This window comes from Amblyomma mixtum, chromosome 9 (genome assembly GCF_055824585.1).
Source record: "Amblyomma mixtum isolate Tamu chromosome 9, ASM5582458v1, whole genome shotgun sequence".
In the NCBI taxonomy this organism is placed as follows: domain Eukaryota; kingdom Metazoa; phylum Arthropoda; class Arachnida; order Ixodida; family Ixodidae; genus Amblyomma; species Amblyomma mixtum.
This window is the reverse complement of record NC_143020.1, coordinates 8,553,203-8,562,410: the sequence shown is the minus strand read 5'-3', so window position 1 is coordinate 8,562,410 and position 9,208 is coordinate 8,553,203.

Sequence of the window (9,208 nt, the reverse complement as noted above, 5' to 3'; positions counted from 1 at the left end):
TGGCATTGAAATATTCGAGCAGCCGCTCGTAGGCCGGTTCGGGTACGTTAGCGAGAAGTTTCACCGTTACCTTGTCCCTGCCCGGGGGCTGTCCCTCATTTCATTTTGGCCAGGGCCGCTTTGAGGTTGTGAAGCTGGAACGTTCGATCCAGCTCTGCGTTCTCAGAACATGCATACGAGTACGCCGGACCACGCGACTCCTGGTCTGTGTACAGATATTTGTCTCGGAGCGCGTCAGCCAGTTTGGCTGTGTCTCCGTTGAAGGTGTGAATTGCTCATTGAAGATGTTTTTGTGTTTCGGTGCGGCTTTGGGTCGGATCAATGAGGGCGCGGAAAAGGCGCCACGTGCTCCGGTTCGACATTTGTCGAGCAGCGGTGTTGCATCGGTCTACCCAGTTCGAGTCGGCGAGTTGGGCCGAATACTCATCCGCTTGTTGGGTGAGTTCCGCGATACGGATTTTGAGTTGCCAATTATGCTTCTGCCGGCGCCATCGGCGGACGAGGCTGTGCCGGGCCTCCCAGGGGCGAAGGAGGTTGTTGTCCACCGTCGGTTTCGCCTCTGAGAGCTGAACGTGCTGTTCTGTATCTTTGTGTTGGCAGATGAGGTGTTGTGACCATGTAGTGTAACCTTGATCTACTATAGGGGTAGGGTTAGTGTAGTTGGATCTGAATTTGGTCCAGTCAGGAAGGGTTGCATTAGTGTAAGGTCTTCTAAGGGGTTTTATGCGGATTGTGGTCGCAAGAATGCACTGGTCGCTACCCAGGGTTTCCTCGGTGTTGTGCCATTCTGCATATCTAATATTTTTGGTAAAGGTGAGATCTGGGCACGTGTCGCGTGCCACGGAGTTCACAATGCGAGTGGGTTGTGCAGGGTCTGTGTGAAGAGTAAGGCCCAACGTCGACGCAAGTTCCGCCAGCTTGCATCTTCGTTTTTGTTCACGTACGTATCCCCATAAGTGGCTGGGGGCATTAAAGTCCCCAACGATTATGAGGGGGTCCCTGTTCGCCACCTTTAACGCCCGACTGAATAAGTCTGCAAATGTGACGTTTGGAAGTTTGGGAGAGCTGTAATCGTTGAGTATGTGTAATGGGGGTTCCTGTTTGCGTAGCGGAAGGATCGTCGCCATCACATACGAGAAAATCGCCTTGTAATCCAGGTCCACCAGGGAGGCCGTATAATTTTTATGTACGCAGAGGCAGCTCTGCGCATCCTGCTGATACATTGAAAAGGTGGGGGATCAGGTGGGCCGTATGGTCCGCCGGGTATCAAACAAACGAGGGGGTTACAATGCAAAGATGCCCTGCGGCTGGCCAATGCATTCGTAACCAGTTTAATCCTGTATTCGACACCGAACCTCCACCTGCGCAAATGCGATGAGAACGCTTTCGAAGTGATTCTCCGCGAAATCTATAAGAGTGCTCTCGACCTCCCAATTGCAACATCCAACCAACGTCTCCTCAGCTTGGGGATGACGAACACCTTTGGGGAGCTGCGCGAGGCTCATCTCAGCAATCAATACTTGTGGTTAAGCAAAACACGTGCGGGTAGCCGCCTACTGACCCGCCTTCACATCAATTACACAACCCAAGAGGAGAAGCGGGTATCCATGCCCGAGGCCTGGTGCTTCGTACTACAGGCTCGACCCCTCCCCAATAACATGACAAAGGATGCCCATGATGGCCGCCGCCTCGCGCGAGCGGAGGCCATTTCCGAGCATATGGTGCTCGACCAGGGTTATTTTGCACGGACGCGGCCGGTCCACACCATGGGGGTTGGTACACGGCTGCCGTTGTCCACCAAAACAACCCAGTCCAGGGCCTCACCTTCCGTGCCCCCAACATCACATTCGCGAAGGTAATTGCTATCGCACTTGCAGCTGCGGATCCAGCGTCGCAAGTCATTATTATCGACTCGAGGGGAGCTTGCTGCAATTTTGAACAGGGCCAAATTCCAGATCGTGCTTTCCAAATTTTACACAGTTGTGAGTACCGGGATTTCCCAACCCGGCGTACCATCATCTGGGCACCAGCACATGCGGGGATAGAGGGAAATAAGGTAGCGGACACTACCGCCCGCGCGCTTAACCACCGGGCATCGCCTCTCTCGCCGCCTGATCCGGCTACTGATTTTAATCCGGCTATTACTTCTCGGGAGATATCTCTCCTGTATCAAAACGCTCACGGCCGATACCCACCCCCCTGTAAAGGCCTCAATAAGGCAGAGGAGCGTTGGCTACTTCGCCTCTACACCAACACGGTACTGTGCCCGGCAGTGCTCAAACATTTCAATTCGGCCTTTTCGGGCGAGTGTCCACACTGTGGGGCAGTGTTTGCGGACACGTATCACATGGTGTGGGCATGCCCTGCCAATCCTGCTTTTCCACCCCACCCCCACCCCACCCGAGCGGACTGGGAGGCTGCCCTGCTCGGCTGCTCAACTCTCCAGGACCAACGAGCCCTGGTGACAAGAGCCCGGGCCGCCGCGGAGGCCACAGGGGTCCCGGACTAGGGATCCCTCCTAGTGATTGTGAGGGCCGGGCCCTTCAGGCACGGTCCAAGCAATACCTCTGTTGTACGTAGTATAAATAAATCTTTTACGCCACCACCACCGAGAAGCGTGAGTCGCTCGTGGGGTAGCGAACATTTGTGCCTGCCCAAGCGCTGACGCGCACATTCGCATACTGGTTTCGGTACTACGTCTGATGGGGGACTCCGGTGAACCGCGGGAATTAGTTCACTGGCATTCATGTTATAGACGTAGTTGGCTTTTAAAATTAGCTTTTGAATTAGTTTATGAAACTGGCGCCATAGACACGTTTGTGTCATAACCAGCGTGACGTCATCCCACGCGACCTAGGTAACCTGGAGCAGCGACCAATGCCTGAGGTCCTAATGAAACGCTACGAAATACGGCCCCAGGAGGCGTGTTCGCGCTGCTTACTCTCGTCAAAAATGCGGTGCGTTATCGAAGACTCTTGCTGAGCTTCGGTCAGGGGCGGTGACGCCAAAACCGCAATGTTACGCACTGGGCTTTAAAGATGTGTCATTTGTGCAAAAGACACGGGCCGGCAGGAAGTTAGGTGGGCGGATGATATTAAGAGTTTGCGGGGATACAGTGGCCGCCACTGACAAAGGACAGGGTTAATTGGAGGGTTAATTGGGTTAACATATGAAACGTAGTCGCTCGTTTCGCTTATTCGTAGTACAGAGAAGGTGTAGACAAGAGTAACTGTATTCATCGTCTCATCGGCGTGAATGTTTCGCTCGGCCGCCGATGCTGTATGGTGCCGGCTGGTGCGCCAGCAACGGCGCACTTACCGATAAGCACACCGACCATCGAGTCGCCGACGCAGCGCCTGGTCCACGGTGTAAGAATATATTTAGGTGTTGCCACTGCGCCCGGCGGCGCGACCAGATCTTGTTCGCTGCTATGTGCGCTTCTCTCGAACGCGGACCGATGGCGCCATACGATGGGCGTTGCTAAAGCCCCTTGATAATTATCAAGGGGATTTAGGGCCGTTTCACATGCATGCGATTCTCGCCTGCGACGCTGCGAATTCTGTCGGTCTTCGACTGGGGAGGGCCGTCGGTCTAGCCGCAGACGACCTGCGACTAAGTTTCGTCCGGTTGTGATTGATTGATAACAGCTTTTATTTCCACCGATGAAGGAGGCCCCGTACTCCACGTCCCTGGCACGCAGGCCTAGAGGACGGGGGACGGGACCTCCGCGACTAAAGACTGGCGAAGATATATTGTCTCTTCGCGGCTTCAGCCGCCAGGCGGACAGCTCGTTTCTGGTCGGCGGGGACCTCGCATCGCAGAAGGGCCTCCCAGGCTGCTCTACTCTTAATATTGTCCTCAGCACCCGGGGATCTAGGGCATTGCCAAATTATATGATCTGTTGTCCACCTCGCTCCGCAGGTCTTACATTTGTCATCTTTTTTATCGTCTAACGTGGTTTGAAATAACCAGACGGGCTTAATGAAATTTCCGGCCTGTAATCGTCGCCAGGCGATGGCCTCTGTATTGGTTAAGTTTGGATCTGGTGGTGACATTAGACGCCTGCCTAGCCTGTCGTGCACGGCGATTTCCGCGTACGTTTTCAAACGTTCGTCCATCCCCTGGGGGTCGGGTGGCTCTACAGTTACCCGGAAGTAGAGATCTCGGGCTAACATGTGGGCCGCCTCGTTACCGGAGACGGATGTGTGTGCTGGGACCCAAATTAAGGTGATCTTGCGATCAATTAATTCAGTCGCAGCGTCGGTCTGTTCGCTCTGCGACTGACCAATGGGCAGCGCCGAAACGGCGCGTGACGGGACGTCACGTGAAAGCTGTTGCCGCGGCGTAAGCAAAACTGTTTATTCTGATCAAGACATACGAAATATTGCCTTGCATCTAAAAACACGCTGGTCATAACATCATCAACACATTCCGTGCAGCGTTTCTGTCGCGTTTAATCGTGGGTTGCCTATGCGAACATCGAGCAACCTTGCGTGTCCCTCCGACCGAATTCGCTGGGTACGCGTTGCATGTGAAGGCACTGTGCGAAAATCGCACTGCGGCGTCACCGACTAGGCCGACTATCTTCTTTCTTGTCGCAGCATGTGAAACGGCCCTTAGGCGTTGCTAGGGCGCGTTGCAGAGGCCGTAATGCAGGTGATGTGCGATCGTTCGGTGCCGCTGCGTGTATGCGCATGCGCTGTAAGTGCGGCGAGGCACAGGGGGCTGAAACTGCTGTGGACACCGAATAATTTTGGGCGACTTCGTGTTTTACATGCTGCGACTGCCTGAACTGGTGGAACAGCAGCGAAGACGCTGCCCTGCAATCCTTCCGAGCTCGTTATCGAAATGCATGAATTGCGAAGTTTTTTTTTTTCATTCATCCGCACGAATGCTGAGAGCACAGCTATCTATACTGACTCCTAAATATAAACGGTCGGCCGCAACGTGCACGCCCCCACATTTGGGCCAAAGTGCCTAAGCGCACATTCAGACATTGCTTGAGTAGTGGAACCCGCCGACGCTGTGAGATGATGCCCGCCGTAGAGAGAACATGGTTAACTTCAGCCAACTGGGGCTCCTAATTTGCAGAGAAACCTCAAGTGGGTTTGCGCAATTGGCCTACATCAAAAGTATTGCCCCCGCAGCGAGGAATATAAGTCACGCTCTTAAGCTGCGTTGCGGAACGCTTCCACTGTAATACGAACGAGCACAGGGACCGAAAGGAAACCAAGTGCGCATCTGAGACGTTTTAGTGGCTAGTTCAGTATACTTTAGCGACGCGCTGCTAATGGTTAGTGGAAATTCCCATGGCATTCCTTCTGCCAAGCTCATCTTTTACGCCGACACCGACGATGCTGACCTGTTGTCTCCCTGCAGGAGAGACTGGCGTGCACACGCAGGGGTAAAATGCTCACGAATCTCTGAACCGGGAATGGCGGCTACCAGTTGAGAATAATTGTATTTGGCATGGTAAGGCGACTTGTTTACCTCAATTATGTTGGGCCACTCTCCATCGAGTGTTCTAGGGTCCGGCAAATTATGCAGCTGCATATATGTTATAAATGTTAACAGTCATGTCTTGCCATATTTTGTGGTACCAAAATGTACAGTGGGTGAAAACTGGCCACGAGGTCGCCGACTGAATTTCTCCGCTGTGAAGGCATGTACAGGCAACGCTGCGCTCCTAAAATGTTAAGTACCCAGACCAGTGAACAATAGTTAGCACCATGAATGCTGATGAAGACGGAGCTTGCACTTAAGTGAGAACTACCTAAACGCTCCACTTGCGTTTAGGTAGTTCTGGCTACCCCGCCGAAATGATCGTAGCTGTGGCGGAAACGCTGATACAGAAGATGCAAACACCCTTGCAAAGGCGCACGAAGGAACAAATGAGCAAAAGCTTCGCTGTCATGCCTTACGTGCACCGCGTGTCGCATAATCTGAAGAGAATTGCGGCTAAATTCCAGGTTAATGTTATCTTCAAGGCGCCATGCAAGCTATCCAAGTTATGTCCCATGGTGACTGGTGAGCTTCAAAAGAAACCTGGGTGCAATAAGAAGCACGAGGAAAGATTTGTTCCCTGTAAAGAAGGCGTTATTTATCATATCCCTCTGAGCTGTGGTCAAGTCCATATCGGTCAGAAAGGTCGCTGTTTAAACGACAGATTGAGGGAGCACGCCAATTCACTAGATAAAGGCTACGGCTCGAACCTCCCACCCTATTGTAAGGACTGCAAATGTCTACCGCTGCTGAAAAGCACCTCGGTAATCGGGAGGCATCAAGGTAGGCTCGAACGTGAGCTGTTTGAAGCCGCTAAGATCGCTCAGAACGATCTATGCATCAGCACGCCCTGAGTGCACATGACTCCAAAAGAACATCGATTTTTGTCATCATAATGTGTATAATCTTAACTATTTTGAACCACATATACCTTCACCACCTTCTGTACACGCGCCTCAGGGTTTAAGAACAGCAAGTTTGGGAGACAAGACGTTTAGCGCATGCGCGCCGGCCCCGCTAGGTTCCCTTCCCGCACTTCAATAAAGCAGTTGTTGAAAGTTAACGCTTGTTCCGTCCACGTCTCCACTTTGTCTTTGTTTTTTGCGCTCTCTAACTTCCTCATCATGAACTACCAACAGGCCCAAATTACTACTATGCTGGACTACAGCCAGTACTTTGTAAACGTTGCAACACCAACCAGTACACAAATCAGATAGAGTTTCCCTAGTTTATACTAGTGTTGAAAGCTTATTTCTTGCTCCTACAGATGAAAACGAAATATATAGCACACGCATGGGTTTAAACAACAGTACATCATTGGGTACTGATGATATTCAAATAAAACTTGTTGAATATGTAATAGAATTGCTAACGTCTGCCCTTGTTCATATTTTTAATCTGGTACTGTCTTCTGGTACGTTTCCAACTGCTATAAAGGTGGGGATCACAATCTTGCGAACAATTGCTTGCCAATTTTCGTACTCCCAGTATTTTCCAAAGGATTAGAAAAGCGCATTCTTTCTCGTATTACAAAGTTTTAGGATAGAAGAGTTATTTTAACAGATTCATAGCACGCTTTTGGGAACAGTCGGTCCAGCTTGTGTAGCCCTCAGATAAAAAATTTTGGAAAATATTGATAATTTATTGACTGCGGGAATTTTTATCGATTTCAGCAAAGCTTTCGACTGCATTGATCACAATATTTCAACTAATAAACTTTCATTGTATGGAATTCTTGGGACAGCTTTGGCTCTGCTGCAATTATACTTGGAGAATTGGCACCAGTGTGCATGCATAAACCACCAAAGATCGTCTCTTTTGCAAATAGCAAGTAGCTTATTACTACAAGGAACCCTTTTGGGTCCCCTTTTATTTAATACCTAATGAATGATATTGTCAGTATCGACACCTCAGTTCAATTTGTGATCTAAGCTGACTATAGTGGCTTACTAATTTCTGAGAGTAATATCAGCCAACTAATCTAAAGATGCAGCCATATCCTTCCTCAATAAACTGTCAGCATGGGCCACTCTAAATCAAATCAAGGTTAACCGAATTCAATAAAAAGCCGTTATCTTCCGTGCTAAGAATAAATTAGTTCATCCGCTAAATTCACTCATTTTTCAAGATCAGCACATCGAAATAGTTGAGGAACATATGGTTCTTGGTGTATTCGTTTCTTCGCACCATAAATGAGGCACTCATATATCCACATCTCTGAAAAGCTCTCTGCTCTCACCGGTGTAATACCACGATGCCGCACATTTCTTCCCGTAAGCGCTAAACTACAAATATATTACGCTCTATTTTTCTCTCACATAAATTACTTTACCCTGGTATCCATGGTAGAGAGAGGGTGTGGTAGATGGTCCTTGGCGATCACAAAATGAACAAGGGAGGGGAAAACCTCAGGTATGGGCAACAACAACTAAAGCAAATATGAACAAGCTTACCATCTTGCAAAGAAAGATTATTTGTGTCATTGTAAACTTTGAAGGAACGTCGAGTAAATTCCGGAATAGCGTCAGTCAATATGATACGTGTAGACAATATATGTGAATTTCGTTTGTTGCAAACAATGTACTTTGCTTCCACAGGTATGAAGAATTTCTTAGCACAGCTTGCAGCTCTTGAGCATAGTACGACTATTGTCACCACTCAGTGTACTGACACGTGGTCTCTACCACAGTTTAGAACCAGCTGCAAGCTCCAATCCTTGGCTGATAATATTCCACTTTTTCGTAACAAATGTCAAGAAACTACAGGATTTACTCAAAAACAACTGAGAAGATACTTTGTGCAAGTTTAAATCTGTATCCCTTCATCTGTAAATACTTCGGTTATAGTTCAAGTCAACGAACTGTTTCATATATAGCTAAACTGTAGCTACTCCGTTCATTATTGACAAACCCTTTCCTAGCTTCTTTCTGTTGCGTTATACTGATGTATGCGTTTATAAGCTTTCTTTATGTCCACTTCAGTATTATTCATGAATTGTTCATTCATTTCTGTTTGCTGCTGTCATACCATGTTTTGGTTTTCGGGCCTTTGCCAAGCTGTTTGTACAGCTTTTAGCCCAGGCGACCATCCGGCTGCTGGAAAATAAATTTGATATCATTTGAGCCCCTGGCCCTTCGGTTATCCGAATCCAAAGAATCTTTCAGCACATCTTGTCCGACCTCCTGAAGAACACCAATAACCAGCCTATTTCCCTTTACATCGGGTATCTTCATCATTTAGGTATTGTCGCAGGCCACTGCATAACATTTCAGTGGATACGAGCATACTGTGGCATTGTGGCCAATTAAAAAGCTGATGAAGCGGCCCGTAAAGGCCACTAACATCGAAGATGCGGTCTGACTTCCGTCACGAAACCTGATATGTCCCAAACGGCTAAAATATTTGCTTCTGAAGAAACGTATCTGCTCTGGAGCTTCCCGACACATCACTATAATTTCTCATTGGACCCACATCTGAGATCAAGGATCCCACCCAGAATTTCTCGCGATCTGGAAACACTTTATCGCCGACTTCGCCTGAAAGCTACATTTTTAAATGGCTTGCGATACCGTTGCGGATAAATGAACAGTCCGCTTTGTGACCACTGCTGCTCGAACGAAACTGTAGCACATATCCTGCTCGGGTGCCCTGAGTATGCTGACAAGCGTGGGTACTATGAAAACTCTATGGAGAAGCTCTCACCAGT